The sequence below is a fragment of the Vipera ursinii genome (assembly GCF_947247035.1).
Source record: "Vipera ursinii genome assembly, chromosome: 7".
Taxonomy (NCBI): Eukaryota; Metazoa; Chordata; class Lepidosauria; order Squamata; family Viperidae; genus Vipera; species Vipera ursinii.
The window spans coordinates 18,233,727-18,254,216 of record NC_139521.1 but is presented as its reverse complement, the minus strand read 5'-3'; the positions used below and the strand labels follow the sequence as shown (position 1 = coordinate 18,254,216).

General features: G+C 41.4%; 1 long non-coding RNA gene across 2 annotated transcripts in view; it reads left to right on the top strand.

Annotated features, from left to right (window-relative positions):
• The first annotated feature begins 1,384 nt into the window (after positions 1-1,384).
• Positions 1,385-20,490, top strand: part of LOC310642953 — a 30,264-nt gene continuing 11,158 nt past the window's right edge. For both annotated transcript variants that reach the window (XR_014492991.1, XR_014492992.1), the window contains exons 1-2: positions 1,385-1,844; positions 17,922-17,984. This is a non-coding gene — a long non-coding RNA (uncharacterized lncRNA). The remainder of the gene's footprint in view (positions 1,845-17,921; positions 17,985-20,490) is intronic.

Genomic DNA, 20,490 nt, shown 5'->3' with positions numbered 1-20,490 from the left:
AGCAAAATTAAGATATTCTTTCTGGTTCATAAATCATATTTTGTAAAACCTGTGATTTAAAGTGTGATTTATAGTATATTTTAAATGTGTTATGCATGTGTACACTTTGAGAGGAAGCAACTAAATTTCATTTTTAATGTGTGCCATTGTGTCCACAGGGGAAAAAAATGACAATAAAGGTTATCTATTTATCAAGTGCCCCCTCTTATTCTTCACATTTTCCATCTTCCTTCTTATATCAAGACAAATTCTCATTATTCGTGAAGCAGTAAATTCTTATTTAATGTCAATTAATGTTCCGATATGCTGTGACAACATCTTAAATAATATTTAAGTCCCAAACCTGCCTTAACAGGGGCATGATATCTGTACACAGCATTTCCAGAACACCTCCTCCCCAATTAGGTTACTTTTACAATAATGATCATTGATTTGTTAATTCATATGAGATTTTGTGAGAGATTATATTACTGTATAGCAGGGGTCTCAGACTGCCAACCCACAGTCCGGATGCATCATGCTGAAACCACGCCCACCCCATTGCCGGCAATGGAAAAAAAGTCACGATACGTCACAACATATCACATGACGTTGCAAGTTTGACACCCCTGCTGTATAGTATTACATTTCAGAAAGTTAACAAGTTCCCATAAGCTTGGGGGTATTCTCAAGGGTTAGGTGAAATTTAACAGAATTTGGCAATCTTGCAACCTAGTACCAATTTTTTTAAAATCGTTTTCATATCATAGGTAACAACAAAGCATCATATCAACACTTGACTTCTTGCTCCAGTGTCTAAATACAACCAATTAGTATGTTAGCTCTGGATAGTGGGAGTTCTGGTCTAACATACTCACATAATACCAGCTTCGAGAAAGCTGGGCTAGAATATATACCAATATCCAGTGCCTCCTTATTTTTAGGAATACTACTATATGTGTATGCAGTTTTCTTAGCAGGGTTTTTCAGAAGTGGTTTGCCATTGCCTTCTTACTAGAGGTGAGATAAAGTGATTAGTGCAAGGTCACTCAGCTGCCTTCATGCCTAAGGAGGAACTAGAACTCACAGTCTCCAGTTTCTAACCTGATGCTCTAACCAGGGAAGAAATTATACAATTGAGAATTAGATTTTAGTTTGGACTTGTTCTAGATATGAAGTTTTGCCTGACCACAATAATGTTCTTTGTATATGCTCAGTGATTTGTCTACTTCTTTTTATAAATATTGGAACCTTACAATTTCTGAGTCCTTCAAAAATGGGAAGTCGATGAGTCATTGTATGGTTTGCTCAGCTAACATACTTTTCTTTATACTTTGATACAAAATTGGATTTTTGCCAGATGCATGAGGAAAGTCATTGGGCAGCTGGAAAATTTTGAATTTTCTTAGAACAGCTTGGTGAGCAAGGTTGCCTGTTTCCTAGCACAAAACTTATAAGAAAAGGAATTTTGTTTGTGTTTCTTGATAGTATACTTCAGGTGCTGTTCATCTAATCAAGGGAGGAGAGCAACCAAAGGTGCAGGAGAAAGAAGAAAACAGAATGGAGGGCTTCCAGTTTGGCATTCGATGAGACAGGTGGAAGAAGCCGGGGCTCAGATTTCGTTCTGCCCGGTGACCCCAAGGAGTTGGAAAGTTGCCCTGGAGGGGCAACGAAGAAGGAGGAATGCCTCAGGAGTCCAGACCAGATGGCGGTTGGTATGGGCAGACTGAAGAAATCCTCTGAAAGGACAGAGAAAAAGGCTGCCGGGTGAGCCCAGGCAGCCCAAGTTGTTGCCAGCCGGAAGAGAAGCGAGGAGCCGTGGCACTCCGCCAAACAGTTGACTGTCAACAGTGTGCTGAAACTGGGTGAGCCAGTTCTTTTTCATTTTCCTTTTGGACTTAAAAAACTTTGATCCCCTGACTGGGAAGAGCTAAAAAGTAAAGATCCCAGAAGGACTAAGATTTAAAGCTGGTGAGCAACTACAAAGGGGGAATATTTTTAAGGAATACAAAAGAACTTTCAAAAATTGAACTCAGATTGATTTAAAGAAAGACTACTTAATCTACAAGAGGTGGGGAAAAATTAGGTATAATTTCAAGGGTAAATAATGTATAAAGAACTTTAAAAGAAAAACTTTGTAACAATCTTTTAAAACCAGATATTGATAAAATAGTGCACAAGGACATCTAGTGGTGAAAGAAGAAATAACATTATTATTAAATAATAAAAGAATCTGAAAGTATTTGACCTTGAGACAACACCTGGTATAAACAAAGTGCCTTTGTGTGAGTTTACAAGTGAAAAGACATCTTATAACTATACTTGGTGATTCTGGATATAACTAAAACAGGAATTACTTGGAGACAGTGAACGTTTTACATCTGAGACCTGACTGGAGGAGTTGATGTTGTTAGTTGCAAAGTTGTGTCCGACCCCTCGCGACCTAATGAACAATGTTCCTCCAGGCCTTCCTGTCCTCTACCATCTTCTGGAGTCCATTTAAGCTTACGCCTACTGCTTCAGTGACTCCAGCTAGCCACCTTATTCTTTGTCATCCCCTTCTTCTATTGCCCTCAATCTTTCCCAGCATTTAGACTCTTCTCCAGTGAGTCCTTCCTTCTCATTAGGTGGCCAAAGTATTTGAGTTTCAACTTCGGGATCTGGCTTTCTAAAGAGCAGTCAGGGTTGATCTCCTCTAGGATTGACTGGTTTGAACACCTTGCATTCCAAGGGACTCGCAGGAGTCTTCTCCAGCACCATAGTTCAAAGGCCTCAATTCTTTGGTACAACTCTCACAGCCATACATTGCAACTGGGAAGACCATATCCGTGACTATACGCAGTTTTGTTGGCAGATCTTTGTGCAGGTCTGATCTGCAACTACAGGAAATGTTTGGTTGAGGTTATTGCTGCCAAAGGAGGGTCAACCAGTTATTAAGTCCAAAGGTTCACATACTTTTTCCACCCTGCACTGTGAATGTTTCCATCTTATGTTCAATTAAAACATGACAACAGCTAATGTTTGTGTAGTATTATTTTAAGCAGACTGTGTTTTTCTATTGTTGTGACTTACATGACATCCACATTCATTTCCTGTGCTCCTGTTTGCTGGTGTTTTCCTCCTTGCCCAAATTACTTCTTTTCCTTTATCCTTCCTATCTTCCTTATCTAACTTTCTGCTTCTTTTTCCTCCCTTTCCCCCCCTCTACTAGTACCTTCCTATTTAGTTTGTTTACTTCTCTCCCCATGATCCAATACTGCTTCCTATGCTGCTATTACCTACGTTAATAGGTAAAGCAATATGCAAAGTGGACACTTCATGATTGCTAAATCTTGCCCAAGGATTTTGCACCATCTGCCCAGATCTGCAATTAAATTTTTGTTCAACATGGAAAATGAGGAAGACCCTTCAATTTATGTGAAAGCAAAAAAAAATTGCATGCTGGTTTCTCTGCATTTTCACAAATTACAATCTGTGTTATCTGATAATGTGCTATAATTTGTATTTTCTCTTTTCAGCTATGCCTTTGGGCCTGGTTGCACAAAATTCTAAGCATGACACAGTCTTTATGTAAGAACAGCATATATATATATATATATATATATATATATATATATATATATATATATATACACATATATATACATATATACACATATATACATATATACACACACACACACACACATATATATATATATACACATATATACATATATATATATACATACATATATATACATATATATATATACATATATATATACATATATATATACATATATATATACATATACATATATATATACATATACATATATACATATACATATATACATATACATATACATATACATATACATATACATATACATATATATATATATATATATATATATATATATATATATACATATATACATATATATATATATATATATACATATATACATATATATATATACATATATATATACATACCAAACCCTCGCTCTAGAAAAATCCAACCACAAACCCAAACTCTGGCTCAGATACGTAGATGACACCTTCGTAATCTGGCCACACGGCAAAAAAAAACTGGATGACTTCCTCACACACCTCAATAGCCTACACCCCAAAATACAATTCACCATGGAAACAGAAGCTAACAATCAACTTCCCTTCCTTGATGTCTTAGTCTACAAGAAATCCAACTGCTCCCTAGGACACACTATCTACCATAAAAAAACACACACAAACCGCTATCTGAATGCACTCTCACACCACCACCCAGCACAGATCAACTCCGTAGCCAAGACACTCATCTCCAGAACAAAACACCTAGCTGACGAACAACACCAAAAAACCGAACTACACACTCTCACTAATGTACTAACAGCCAATGGATTCCAAAGAAACACGATTACCAACTTAATCCGAAGAGAGACACCCACAAAAACCCAAGACAGAGAACAAGAAAATGGCAAAGCCCTCCTCCCATACTTAAAAGGGACCACAGACAGAATCAGCAAGGTCCTCCAAAAACACAACATCAAAACAGCATTCTACACAGACAGAAAAATATCCACCATCCTAAGAAACCCCAAGGACATAATTGGCTTAGAAAACCAAGGAGTATACGAAATCCCATGCTCCACCTGTCCCACCACATACATCGGACAGACCAACAGAAGAATAAGTGCACGCATTGAAGAGCACAAAAACTCACTCAGAAAAGGAGAACAAACTTCATCCCTGGTCCAACACTTTGAAGCCACGGGACATGAAATTGATTTTAAAAAAACCAAAACTATCGCCAAAATTGAACAGTTTAACAACAGAATAATCAGAGAAGCCATTGAGATAGAAAAACGCCCCCACAGCATAAACAAACGAGATGATACCTCTCGCCTACCAACCATTTGGAAACCCGCCTTGATTGACAGACGAGTCCCAACCACCAAGAATGATAGACCCAAACTCATGATAACACATGACATCACCACCACACAACCATTCAAAAAGCAAATCCGAACCCACAATGATAACGAGGCACAACCACAAAACAGAAACCTAACCACAGCTGCAACATCAGCCACTTTAAACCCCTCCAAACCACACAATAAGCAAACTGACACCCACTATAAAAACATGGCACCACCACAAACACGAAGCCGAACAAAAGCAGCACAACTCACCAGCTCAGGTCTAAGGCTGGCAGCTGAGACCAGCCCATCCACTCAAAACACACCCCCACCCAATCAGAACACACCCACCATTCAAAACACACTCCCACCCAATCAGAACACACTTACTCCCCCACCCAATCAGAGCAACCTCCACCCACAGAACACACCCCCTCTGGCAGTTTGAAAAAGAGGAACAAACAGCCACATGCTTCTCCCAGAAGAAGGAAGCAGAAGCCTCCAGCCTGATGATGACGGATGGGATTCCGTCGAAACGTTGCCCCTACACCTTTAGTTCTACGCGGGAAAAAACCCGAATAACCAAAGATCCACATACGAACACCCGCGGAAACCTCAGAAAACAAATATCTTACCTCTACGGGGAGGAAATCCACCAGCTAACTAGGACCTATGAAAAACTCGAAGTACGAAGAGCTTCCATTCTGTGTGACCTCACATTCCTACGCAACTGCCGAGATCAAAATTTAATCCCCACATCCTTCCAATTGAAATTCCACTCCAACTCTGCAGCCATCAAACGCATCCTGATAAGAACTGAACTGGCCCTAATCAGAAATGAACTCCACACAAAAAGATTCCTCCTGGACCGAATCAACAGAGACCTCCTCACACTTCACCTCAAACTCAGCAACAAGATCCACCCCACACTTTGGGACAAATTCAAACAAATCGCTGTCTGGAGAGCTGAAACAGAGACTGCCTACAAAACAGACACACACACCAATAAACTCCGAAGACTAAAGGAATGCCAGAAACAAACCCCTCCTCTCTCACAGCAACACATGAAACAAACTGTGCACAACATCTCAGATAGGATTCTCACCAAAGCTGAAACCAATGTCCTGTCTAAAGGATTTAATTTTGCAGTCGCTCCCAAACACATTCCCACGGAAACCATTATATGCGGAGTCGAATCCAGCCTGACCAAAATTAACCCTGATGACGCCAACAAAATCAGACTCGAAGTGACCAACATCCTCTGCACCAGCAAACCACCCAAAAGCAACTTACCCAAAGAGGAACAGACAGCACTACTTAACCTAAAAAATGACACCAGCATAATCATTCTGCCAGCAGACAAAGGCAACGCCACGGTGGTAATGAACTCATCTGACTACCATACCAAATTATCCAACCTACTCCGAGACTCCACATACAAACTCCTCAAGACAGATCCCACCACCTACCTGGAAAAAACCACAAAATCCAAAATAAAAGCCACCCCCATCAGTGAAGAGATCCAGAAAACAATCATTCAAAAAGCAAATTCGAACCCACAATGATAACGACGCACAACCACAAAACAGAAACCTAACTACAGCTGCAACATCAGCCACTTTAAACCCCTCCAAACCACACAATAAGCAAACTGACACCCACTATAAAAACATGGCACCACCACAAACACGAAGCCGAACAAAAGCAGCACAACTCACCAGCTCAGGTCTAAGGCTGGCAGCTGAGACCAGCCCATCCACTCAAAACACACTCCCACCCAATCAGAACACACTTACTCCCCCACCCAATCAGAGCAACCTCCACCCACAGAACACACCCCCTCTGGCAGTTTAAAAAAGAGGAACAAACAGCCACATGCTTCTCCCAGAAGAAGGAAGCAGAAGCCTCCAGCCTGATGATGACGGATGGGATTCCGTCGAAACGTCGCCCCTACACCTTTAGTTCTACGCGGGGAAAAAACCCGAATAACCAAAGATCCATATATATATACATATATATATATATATACATATACATATACATATACATATACATATACATACATACATACATACATACATACATACACACACACACACACATATATATATATATATATATATATATATATATATATATATATATATATGGATCTTTGGTCATTCGGGTTTTTTCCCGCGTAGAGTTGAAGGTGTAGGAGCAACGTTTCGACGGAATCCCATCCGTCATCATCAGGCTGGTGGCTTCAGCTTCCTTCTTCTGGGAGAAGCATGTGGTAGTGGCTGTTTGTTCCTCTTTTTTAAACTGCCAGAGTGGGTGTGTTCTGTGGGTGGAGGTGTGCTCTGATTGGGTGGGGGATTAAGTATGTTCTGATTGGGTGGGAGTGTGTTTTGAATGGTGGGTGTGTTCTGATTTTGTGGGGGGGTGTTTTGAGTGGATGGGCTGGTCTCAGCTGCCAGCCTTAGACCTGAGCTGGTGAGTTGTGCTGCTTTTGTTCGGCTTCGTGTTTGTGGTGGTGCTATGTTTTTATAGTGGGTGTCAGTTTGCTTATTGTGTGGTTTGGAGGGGTTTAAAGTGGCTGATGTTGCAGCTGTAGTTAGGTTTCTGTTTTGTGGTTGTGCGTCGTTATCATTGTGGGTTCGAATTTGCTTTTTGAATGGTTGTGTGGTGGTGGTGTCATGTGATATTATCATGAGTTTGGGTCTGGTATCATTCTTGGTGGTTGGGACTCGTCTGTCAATCAAGGCGGGTTTCCAAATGGCTGGTAGGCGAGAGGTATCATCTCGTTTGTTCATGCTGTGGGGGCGTTTTTCTATCTCAATGGCTTCTCTGATTATTCTGTTGTTAAAATGTTCAATTTTGGCGATAGTTTTGGTTTTTTAAAAATCAATTTCATGTCCCGTGGCTTCAAAGTGTTGGACCAGGGATGAAGTTTGTTCTCCCTTTCTGAGTGAGTTTTTGTGCTCTTCAATGCGTGCACTTATTCTTCTGTTGGTCTGTCCGATGTATGTGGTGGGGCAGGTGGGGCATGGGATCTCGTATACTCCTTGGTTTTCTAACCCAATTATGTCTTTGGGGTTTCTTAGGATGGTGGATATTTTTCTGTCTGTGTAGAATGCTGTTTTGATGTTGTGTTTTTGGAGGATCTTGCTGATTCTGTCAGTGGTCCCTTTTAAGTATGGGATGAGGGCTTTGCCATTTTCTTGTTCTCTGTCTTGGGTTTTTGTGGGTGTCTCTCTTCGGATTAAGTTGGTAATCGTGTTTCTTTGGAATCCATTGGCTGTTAGTACATTAGTGAGAGTGTGTAGTTCGGTTTTTGGGTGTTGTTCGTCAGCTAGGTGTTTTGTTCTGGAGATGAGTGTCTTGGCTACGGAGTTGATCTGTGCTGGGTGGTGGTGTGAGAGTGCGTTCAGATAGCGGTTTGTGTGTGTTTTTTTATGGTAGATAGTGTGTCCTAGGGAGCCGTTGGATTTCTTGTAGACTAAGACATCAAGGAAGGGAAGTTGATTGTTAGCTTCTGTTTCCATGGTGAATTGTATTTTGGGGTGTAGGCTATTGAGGTGTGTGAGGAAGTCATCCAGTTTTTCTTTGCCGTGTGGCCAGATTACGAAGGTGTCATCTACGTATCTGAGCCAGAGTTTGGGTTTGTGGTTGGATTTTTCTAGAGCGAGGGTTTCAAAGTGTTCCATGTAGAGGTTTGCGATGACAGGTGAAAGGGGTGATCCCATGGGTGCTCCTTCCATTTGTTTGTATCTTTGTCCATTGTAGATGAAGTATGTGTTAGATAGACAGTGGTTGGTCAGATCTAGGATGTGTTTTGGGGGGTTGTATTTATTTCGGATAGCTGTCAAGGCTTCTTCGATTGGCACTTGGGTGAAGAGGGATATGACATCGAAGCTCACAAGTAGGTCACAGGGCTGTAAGTTTAGTTTACTTATGATCTCTATGAATTGGAATGAGTTTTGTACGTGTGAGGTGATGGAATTTGCATAAGGCTGTAGTTGTTTGGCAAGAAATTTGGCTAGATTTTGTAGAGGTGAGCCTATGGAGCTGACTATGGGTCTGAGTGGGGTTCCTTCTTTGTGTATCTTGGGCAGACCATAGAGCTTAGGACATCTGGATGATTTTTCTCTGGGAATGATTGTTTGCTGGATCTCTTCACTGATGGGGGTGGCTTTTATTTTGGATTTTGTGGTTTTTTCCAGGTAGGTGGTGGGATCTGTCTTGAGGAGTTTGTATGTGGAGTCTCGGAGTAGGTTGGATAATTTGGTATGGTAGTCAGATGAGTTCATTACCACCGTGGCGTTGCCTTTGTCTGCTGGCAGAATGATTATGCTGGTGTCTTTTTTTAGGTTAAGTAGTGCTGTCTGTTCCTCTTTGGGTAAGTTGCTTTTGGGTGGTTTGCTGGTGCAGAGGATGTTGGTCACTTCGAGTCTGATTTTGTTGGTGTCGTCAGGGTTAATTTTGTTCAGGCTGGATTCGACTCCGCATATAATGGTTTCCGTGGGAATGTGTTTGGGAGCGACTGCAAAATTAAATCCTTTAGACAGGACGTTGGTTTCGGCTTTGGTGAGAATCCTATCTGAGATGTTGTGCACAGTTTGTTTCATGTGTTGCTGTGAGAGGGGGGGTTGTTTCTGGCGTTCCTTTAGTCTTCGGAGTTTATTGGTGTGTGTGTCTGTTTTGTAGGCAGTCTCTGTTTCAGCTCTCCAGACAGCGATTTGTTTGAATTTGTCCCAAAGTGTGGGGTGGATCTTGTTGCTGAGGAGGTCTCTGTTTATTCGGTCCAGGAGGAATCTTTTTGTGTGGAGTTCATTTCTGATTAGGGCCAGTTCAGTTCTTATCAGGATGCGTTTGATGGCTGCAGAGTTGGAGTGGAATTTCAATTGGAAGGATGTGGGGATTAAATTTTGATCTCGCAGTTGCGTAGGAATGTGAGGTCACACAGAATGGAAGCTCTTCGTATTTCGAGTTTTTCGTAGGTCCTAGTTAGCTGGTGGATTTCCTCCCTGTAGAGGTAAGATATTTGTTTTCTGAGGTTTTCGCGGGTGTTTGTATGTGGATCTTTGGTCATACACGAGAAAAAACCCGAATAACCAAAGATCCACATACAAACACCCGCGAAAACCTCAGAAAACAAATATCTTACCTCAGAATAATCAGAGAAGCCATTGAGATAGAAAAACGCCCCCACAGCATGAACAAACGAGATGATACCTCTTGCCTACCAGCCATTTGGAAACCCACCTTGATTGACAGACAGGTCCCAAACACCAAGAATGATACCAGACCCATACCCATGATAACATCACATGACACCACCACCACACAACCATTCAAAAAGCAAATCCGAACCCACAATGATAACGACGCACAACCACAAAACAGAAACCTAACTACAGCTGCAACATCAGCCACTTTAAACCCCTCCAAACCACACAATAAGCAAACTGACACCCACTATAAAAACATAGCACCACCACAAACACGAAGCCGAACAAAAGCAGCACAACTCACCAGCTCAGGTCTAAGGCTGGCAGCTGAGACCAGCCCATCCACTCAAAACACACCCCCACCCAATCAGAACACACCCACCATTCAAAACACACTCCCACTCAATCAGAACACACTTAATCCCCCACCCAATCAGAGCACACCTCCACCCACAGAACACACCCCCTCTGGCAGTTTAAAAAAGAGGAACAAACAGCCACTACCACATGCTTCTCCCAGAAGAAGGAAGCTGAAGCCACCAGCCTGAGGATGACGGATGGGATTCCGTCGAAACGTTGCTCCTACACCTTCAACTCTACCCGGGGAAAAAACCCGAATGACTATATATATATTTTTTTCAGGCATGCTCCCTATGAAAATGATTCCCCAGTAACTTAAATGCAAGCACATCTGTACCTAATCTGAATGAATTAAAAATGGGCATAAGGGGTTAGATTTAGCCTGACATCATAAATCATTGATTGTAGAAATAAAGATTGGGGAAGAGCAAGTGAAATGCAGATTCTTTTGGCACTATTGCCTCCTTACTTTACATTCCCAGTGAGTTACCTAATTGTTCAGAAAATATTTTTCCTGATTTAAACTTTAATAGTGTAGGAAATATTTTTTTTCAGTGTAAAAGGAGACTACGTAGTGGCATACAGTTTTAATTTCCCTCTGGTGATGAATTGTTGAAGGAAAAGTCTTCATCAGAATAGTACTATTCCATTCAAGTCTTGTCTGTTTTGTGAATTTTATTTTATGCTCTTTATTTTCACTTTGTTGCTATGCCAATTTAGCAAGCACCTTTTTCTCTGCCTGTTTCTGCTTTGTATGTATACTATACTAGGCTAATTATCTTGTTGCCAATAAAGATGGAATATACTGTAGCAATACTGCTTTCCATTATGAACTTTCAGGAATACTATACGACACCAAGAGAATGAAGTGCATATGCCTTGAATTATGCCAAACAGTCTAAAACAGTTCATGGGAGGATATGCAAATTCCCACAGATGTAGTGATAGCAGTTGTGAAGCCACAATTTATCCTCTAACTTTATTTAGAATCATTAATATCTTTCTCAACCAGTTCCCACTACAGCAGCCCTTTGAATTCTTAAAAATCAGAGCCAAATTTTTGTGCAATTATTTTCACGGCTATTAGAAAGTAAAATACTCTTGCATTGTTTAACATTTTCTCTGTCAGCATGAAAAAAAAAGTTCAGTATGAACTTTTCAAGAGTAACACATGCTTTCCCCCCCTTTAATTCAAAAACATATTAGTAATATTAACAGTTGTACAGTAAAAGATTTCTTCCCTTTGCCACTGGAAGAATATTTATATAAATTCAGAAGTTTTAGTCCTTTACTGGAGTTCAGATATTGCTTCATCTTGCCATTTAATCATTTTTATGTTCACCCATCAGCTTCAGAGAGGAGGCAAGTAATGAAGTTTATGTTTGCTAAAAATAAACTTCTTGACTGGCTGGATTCTTCCATATGCAAATATAAACATCTGTCAACTCTTTGGGAAAAGACATTTTATTCTGCTTACGACTTCCCTTGGAGAACTAGATGTAGCTCCCGCCAGTGGTGGGATTCAAATATGTGAACAACTGGATCTCTGTGTGGATGCTGCTTCTGGAAGTCCATTCTGGGCCTGGGCAACAAAAAATTAGCTACCGGTTCTGCCGAAGTGGGGCAAACTGGCTGAATCCCATCACTGCCCCCACCACCACTCTTTTCATAATTGGGACAGATCCCTTACACTTCTGGGAAATGAGATTTCTGCTTATTTGAGTTTTAAAAGATTCTAATTCTAATCACTGCACTCAGGGTTCAAGCTTGAATGCCTGAAGGCAACATTCACAATAGATACATAAATGAAATGGCTTGGCATACACTTTTCACCTTTGCATTCACAGATTGGGAATTCTTTTATGTTACAGCAGTCGTAATACAGGAAACACTTGTTTATACATTTGTATGGTGAAAGCTAATAGTGAATATTAACACCACATGTGGGGAACTGATTAGATTGTCATGGTTGTTGTTCTTTCTCTTTCACTAATAATTTGGGAAAGATGTACATAATAATCAATTGGCTTCGATATCAAATACACCTGGGGAAGTATTTGTTGCTGCCAGAGCTCTCTGAGATTGCACAACAGCAATCAATAACATGGCATTCACATATTTAACATTAACTTCTTCAATATAAATCTATTCAGTACTGCACAATCCAGTATTTTTTCCTTGATCTTCCTTTCTTCCCCATATTTTTTCCCTTTTCCCCTCATTAAACAATTAGAATTCTTAGTACTATTGATGTATACAAATTTAGGTATAGACATCTTCATCGTATTTTACTAATATAATGGAAGTAACAATAATATTGATTCATAAGCCAGTATCCTGGTTTTTGTACTCTTATTAAAGTTTGATTTCCCATCACTATTTAAAGTATCTTTATCAACTATGATTTTCTCAATATTAATTACATTTATATAGCTAAAAAAAATATTCATACCAATCCTCTTATTTTTAAATTTCCCATATCAAAACAAGAAAAAAATGCTATTTTAATTATAAATCAGGGCTTTTCAATCAGTGGTACACATACCACTGGTGGTACATGATGACCGGGCTGGTAGTACGTGACATTGCCTTTCTCCCCCTCCCCTCCCCCCCGCTCCGCTCCTTCCCAGTTCACTTGGTTGCAGAAAAAGTGCTGCTTGGCAGTGGCCTGCAGGAACCCTAGGCCGCGCAAAGAGCGCAGGCATAGAGTGAGGCCCTCCCCTCCCCAGGGCTGGCCATATGGAGTCACCAGCTGATCGGTGCGTACAGCCGGCCCCAACCTCCACCAGCTGGCTCCAATCCACGGAGAGCTCCTGGTGGATCAATGGCTTCCCGGTGGCAGCCCTGGCCGGTGAGGAGACTGGGAGTGAGGTGGCGGCCTGGAGCTGGGACTGCCAGGCCTCAAGTGCCGGGATCAGTGCTGCTTTGCAGCTGATCGGCGCTTCTTCAGGGCTGCCAGGGCTCAGTGAAAGCACCAGGATCAGCGCCAGGCTCCAACTGGAGTTTGGCGCTGATCCCGGCACGTCTGCTGAGCCCCAAAGAAACATTTATCACCTGGAAAGCAGCATTGATCCATGCTCACACACACACACAAACACATGCGAGCAGTTACAGCTGAAGGTGTTTCAGCCTTCAACTACAGCTCCCAGTGCTTCCCCCCTTGCAGGGCTCCTGATTGGCCCTGTGCCCAGGTGCCCCGCCCCCTGGGAGAAGCGCAGCCCCATCCAAGGCACACATGGCTGGGAAGGTGCGTCCTAGTTACCGGTAAGGCGATTGGCCTGCTCCTCTCCCATTGCCCACTTTGCCAGGCTCAAGCATTGGTACTTCCAAAGGTGGCCACTTCAAGGTCACACAGGCAGCCCTTGGCCGCTCCCCTCCCCTCCGCATCTCCAAACTGATCCCCAGGCCAGCGTGTCTGATTGAGGAATTCTGGGAGTTGAAGTCCAGAAGCGGCTTGTAATTGGGTGATGCCGTTAAACTCTCATGCTGAGTGGGACGGCATCCCGCTGTGGCTCTTGCTCTCCGATAGGCTGCAGAGGCCACCGCGCAGGGGAGGGTTATTTTGCGATGGGGCTGGGTGAGAGAGAGAGACAGGAGGGGCGGTTATGGCGGGAGAGACAAAAACGCTTCTGAGTGGCCTCATCATGGATGCTGCCTCCCGTTACAGGTTGTGGTTCTTTCGATCCTGGTGCTCAGCTCCGGTAAGCAGGCAGGTGAGCACGAGATAGTTCAGAGCATCCTCAGCTGCCCCTTTTCCTCTTGAGTCTCTTTCCAGTAATGGAGGCCTTCCTCGCAAGCAAGTGAGCTGGGCAGGAGCCCAGGCAACACTGGCACTTGCGGCAGCACAGACCCAAGGGCTGCTTCATTCCCGCTTGGCCTCTCGCAAAATAGGGAGGGAAGGAAGGAAGGTAGGGATAATGGGAGGGAAGGAAGGAAGGGACAAAGAGGGAAGGGAAGAAGGAAAGGGAGGGGAGGCCGGGCAGATTGAGGGCACTGGCAGGGCGAACGCGCCCGCAAGCGGGACAGATGCACATGGCAGAGGTGCTGCTTGGGGCTGGAGGGTGATCACATGGACGAGCGCCCTCCATGCCAGCACCACTGCCAGTGCCTGCAATCTGCCCAGGCTCCCCTCTGGGAGGGGAGCAGCACCTCTGCCTTGTGTGGCTGTCCTGCTTGCATGTGCGATCGCCCTCCGGCCCCGAGCAGCGCCTCTGCTGTGCACATTCCTGGCGGCCAGTCAGGAGGATTCCTGACCAGAGAGAGCAGGCTTGGGAGACAGCCAGCATGGTGCCCAGCAAGAGGGACCTTGAGTTGGCTCGGCCGCCTCTCCAGCGTCTCCCAGAGAGGTCTCCAGCGTCTTTCCTTCCAAAGTTGAAGAGCAGCAGCAGTCTATCCCGACTTGAAAGGCAGGTGGGAAACACAGCAGCCGGAGCAGCCACTTAGTTCTAAGGACGCACCAGACTGGGGAACCGGGTGGTCAGGCTGGCTCAAAAACCTGGAGTGGATCTCCTGTTTGGTCTGCGCAGGGAAAGCAGGACCAATTGGAGGAGAAGCTGCAGCCAGAGGCAGAGTCCGTGATTTTTTTCCATGCTGCGGTCTGGGTGGCATAGGGCTGGATAATGGAAGAGAGGGAGGGAAGGAGGAAGAGACAAAGGAGGAGGAAAGAAGTTAGGGACAATGGGAGAGAGGGAGGAAGGAGGGCACCCAACCCAGTCCCACCCCCCTCCACCAGAGACCCATGGATTCCCCCCCCACACAGGCACCCTGCAACCTGAGTGATGAGATGCCCCCCCCGGCCAAGGTGATCACATGACCCTGTGACTGTCATAAGTATGAATCAGTTGCCAAGCATCTGAATGTAAATCACATGACCCTGGGGATGCTTCAACAGTCATAAGTGTGAAAAATGTTCATAAGTCACTTTTTTCAGTGCTGTTGTAACTTCAAACAGTCACTAAGCGAATTGTTGTAAGTTGAGGACTACCTGTACTTTATCATTTTTTCCTCTTTTTTGAGGGGGGTGTGTCAAGTTTTTGACACCTTGCTGGGTGACTGGTGGTACTTGGACATTGCCTTATCATAAAAGTGGTACAATGGGCGAAAAAGTTGAAAAGCCCTGTTCTAAATCATATCTTCCATTATAAAAATCTAGTTATATCTTAGGGTCATCTGTTCTTTTAATCGTGTTCAAAAAAGTGTATTAAACAGATAGTGCCCCCTCTGATAGATCAAATCCTCTGTTTTTTAAGTCTAACTCTCGTTTTCTTTCTTTGCCAAGCAGCTTTCCAGGCCAGGGCAATTAAAGAGCCTTGGTGGAGCAGTGGGCTAATGCCTCCTTAAGTAACACCAGCTGCCTGCAATTAGTGCAGGTTCGCATCCCACCAGGCTCAAGGTTGACTCAGCCTTCCATCCTTCCGAGGTAGGTAAAATGAGGACCCAGATTGTTGGGGGCAATTAAGCTGACTTTGTAATAATGCCGCTTGGGGGTGTGTGTAAAAGCCCTAATAAGCAGGCATATACATAGAATGAAGGCTACTGCTAAGCTTGTAAGCCACCCTGAGTCTTCGGAGAAGGGCGGGATATAAATGGAATTAAAAATAAATAAATAAATAAAATAAATCGCCCAAGAATTTTCTTTCTATTTTTGTGAAAGCTGCTTGGCATGAAAAAGACAATTTAGGTAGAGTATTTTTGGGGAAGAACTCTGCCCATCCACATTCCCTAAACATTTCCCCTGCCTGTTCTATGTTTCATTTTCTAGAATCAGGTGTATTTTGGAGAAAGGAGTAAAGGGTCTTTTGTATTTTCATTGTTATAGGTAGGTCTTGGAGTATTTTATTTCTGTATGGCAGTCCATATTTCTCTTCTCCTATTTCCTCCATCTCTAGATCCATTTTTTCTGCTTCACCCTTTGATTCTTGGTTTATGTGTTCATACTTTGTAGTTTTTGTCTGGGAGCTTTCCAGTTGTAGCTTCAACTTGGAGATTTGGTCCTTTATATCATCTGGATTGTTTTTAATCTCATTGTGGTTTCTTTTTATGTCCTCTTTGTGTGCAAGAATTGTTTGATGAATTTGCTGTAGCATAGAGAGTACTTCCTTCTGAAAGGTATTTGTTTTTTCTTGAGGCATCATTCCTAGAAATCCTCTAGTATCACCAGTTTCAGTAAGAGTGGAACAAAATTTCCTGTAGTTTTTGGTCTTTATATATAGCCTTTATAATCCAATCCTAATAGCAGTATTTTATAATAATCCTTTGTTTCAAGTATCCTGAAAATTATCAGTCAGGCAAGGTTGTAATCCACAATGTTCCAAGTGTTCAAAATGTTCAACCTCTGTGCAGCCAAATGTATTCAAAAGTCATTTTTTTTCTTTCTCTCCTACTAGCTCTTATGATTAAAAGTCCAAATTCAGTAGCTATTTATAGTCCAAGAAGGTCAGGATGATAAATATGCCAAAATATTTTCCTTTGTTGTTCTCCCTTAAGCTGAAATTCACCAAGCAGCCAAGGAGCTAGTTATAGTGCTGTACTCAAATTCACCACTAGATCATGTCATTCAAAGTCCATTTTCCACTCTTAAAACAAAGGGTTGATTTCTTATATTTCTTATATTTCACCTCAATAATTTTTTTCCAAAGAGAAAATCTTAACAATTTATCTCAATCCTCAGATTTATCAAAACTGTAGCTTTGTATTACTTTCACTTCAGTATTGTGTATTTCTGTCCCCCATAAAAAATTTAAAACGCCACTTCCCTTCACATCCAGAGGTTTTAAGCTTCTTGGAAGCCTTTCCCAGGAAATTCAGTTATAAAATAGTAAAGAAAGGATCAATATTCTCACCCAGTCCAAACATACTAATTACGGTGTGCTAATTAAAGCTTTTGTTCTTCAGGTGTCAGCAGCTAATGGTTTGGTGCAGAGGTGTGGCCGGTCTTTCCCCTGCTGGTTTAGAGGGCTTTTCTTGGATTGAACACGGAGACCACCATCTCTCTGTGATCGACAAGTCACCCCTCCTTCTTCATCGCCTCTTCAGGATGACTTAGATCCTTTTCAGGGGCCCCCAGAAGAGTGAAGTCAGGCGTGGAAGGCAGAGCTCTGCCTTCCTGCATTCCAACTTGCCACTTGCCACAATACAAAACCAGAAGTTATTTTGTTCCTTTCTATAATGTCATTGTATCAGGTTGTTGCCCTATGACACCAAGATTTTTTTAATTAAAAAGGAAAGTGTTATGACAAACATTTGTCACACATCTGTTAGAAGTGATGAATGAAAATTTTTCTGAAACTTCAGAATCAACTACTTAAGGGTCTTGGTTGCAGATATTTTCTCAAATGTTAACTTAACTGAAAAAGTAGTCAATTATTTGTCCAGAGAATTTTCTTGTCTATGGTCCAAATAGGTAAGAATATGTTAACTTTATTATTAATACTTTTTTCTTTTATTTGACTGATTTCTGTTGCAGGAGACAGTGCCAGAAGCCAGAAGCTCTTCTAAATTTGCGTAGCAAAACAAAAAGAAAAAATAAGTAAGAAATGTGTTGAATGTTCTCACCAGTGAAAATTTGTCCTTGATAAAAGAACTGTTTAAAATACATTGGTTTCTAGGCCAGAAATTATATCTCTTTGGCACTTGAAATACTGATGTACCTTTTATCACAAAGTAAACAATTCTTTGAGGTATTGAATATATGGAACAGCTCATCTAACTCTGTATAACTTACCCTGCCATCTGTTTTGTAATCACTTCTTACAACATTTCGTTCAGTGACCGTTTAAACCTACAACAGCACTAAAATACGACTTTATGACCATTTTTCACAATTACGATCTTTGCATTATCCCCATGATCGTGTGATCAAAATTCAGATGCTTCGCAACTGGTTCATATTTATGACTGTTGCTGTGCCCCAAGGTCATGTGATCACCTTTTGCAACAAAGTCAATGGGGAAGCCACATTAACTTAAAATTTATGTTACTAACTTATCAACTGCAGTGATTCACTTAACAACTATGGCAAGAAAGGTCATAAAATGCGGCAAAACTCACAAATGTCTCACTTAACAACAGAAAATTTGGGCTCAATTGTGGTTGTAAGTCGAGGACTACCTGTATATGGCAAGCATTATCTATTGTAGTCCTTTTGATAGATGTCCAAAATCACAGTATCTAAATACTCCAGTACTACAGGAGTCAAAAATCCAAGGATGTCCAGTTAGAATTTTCAAAATTCTAATTTAGCCTGGCCTGCCAGACAGTATTTAAGGAACACAGTTGGAAGACATCAGCTATTCTATTCTATTCTATTCTATTCTATTCTATTCTATTCTATTCTATTCTATTCTATTCTATTCTATTCTATTCTATTCTATTCTTCTATTCTATTCTATTCTATTCTATTCTATTCTATTCTATTCTATTCTATTCATAAATCTATAGTATAATGAATTTTGTATTGCCTATTGGAATGCTTGAAAAAAAACAGGACTGAAATCAAAGGCGAACTAATTTTTACTATACTTGATTCCTGATTAAAGAAGTAATCATAACTCTTTTCTGGAAAATGGGACCTCAAGGAGTATCCAGAAAGAATGTAGAACATTTTTCTTTTATAGACAATATTCAACTGTCAAAAAGCATAATTACACTAATTGATCTGAGTATATCTCAGACAGCTACAACTCTCAGCCTCATCAAAATTTCATATCTGTAGAACTACTACAAGTTATAGTCAACTGATTTGAGATATAATTTTGAGAAGTAGCTAGAGATCTGAAAGAAACAATTACATTCTTACCATTTTCTTGAAAGTTCTTTGCATTGAGAAATGACAAATTTTAAAAAATACCATGGCTAAGGCATTTTATTTTTAGTAGTGTCACAGACTTAGTAATTCCAAATATTTGAATATCTACTCTACAAGTTCTGGGTGATACTAGGGAAATCCTGATGAAAAAGTGCAGGTAGATAGTTATAAAAGAAAAGAATCAGGAGAAAAAGGATCTGGGGATTGCACATGACTGGAAACTGTAGAGCAGGAGTGTCAAACTGTCAGGCCGTGGGCCGGATGCATCATAGCAAAACTGTGCTCATCCCATTACCAGCAATGGCAAAAAAAGTTGCGATACGTCATGACACGTCACGTCACGTGAGTTTGACACCCCTGCTGTAGACTGTACATGGCATATCCAGGGCGCTTTTTTTGTCATAGAACAGACTGGAATGGAGTTCCCACACATTTCTTTGACGGATTTTCCAGAGTTGCCTTGAACAAAATCCTAGTCTTAGGTACACTAAAAATTGAAGGGTTTTTTTTTCCAGTTACAAAGGTAAACCTTGTAGGTAGGCAAGGCGGACTGTATGATGTGTGTGAGTTCTGGCACCTTTTTTTTACAAAAAAATCACTGGGCATATCTAAATACTGTAACTATCTGGCTATTTACTTATGTTTTATTGGCACATGAAATACTGTAGCTTCCTCCTTCCTTTATTCTAAAAAACTTTCCTGTGAAAGCAGTTTCTGTTAAATCAGCCTGTTTTCATTCTTAGCATATTATTTCACTGCTAAGTAACCATTTGAGAAAGGTTGATAAAGAATGGCTGTTGGAATCCACTACCTCTTCTTGTTTCTAATTATGCAGCATCCCAGCATATTTGTTTTGTTAAGTATATGAGTTAAATACTAATTTGCTCTGCCTTAGAAAAACAATCTTTAGGTATATTTATAAAACAGACCATTAAAGCTTTCATATTCTTCATTTTTATGTGATGTTTCATGAGAAGACATAGAACAGACTTTGTTCTTGTTAACTTTTAAAGAGACCTGTGATAGAGATGACAACTTGGTTATCATCCAAATATCAATTAATAGATAATTAATAGGGCATGAGCCATTTGGACTCTGGGAGGAACACTGACGGCATCAAAGGCTGTGATATCAATTAATGCCAGGAGGTTTTGTATTTCTCAATCTATGTCTTATCAGATGGTATCCAACCATGCAACCTTAGTGCCATGCCAAGGCCTGAACTCAG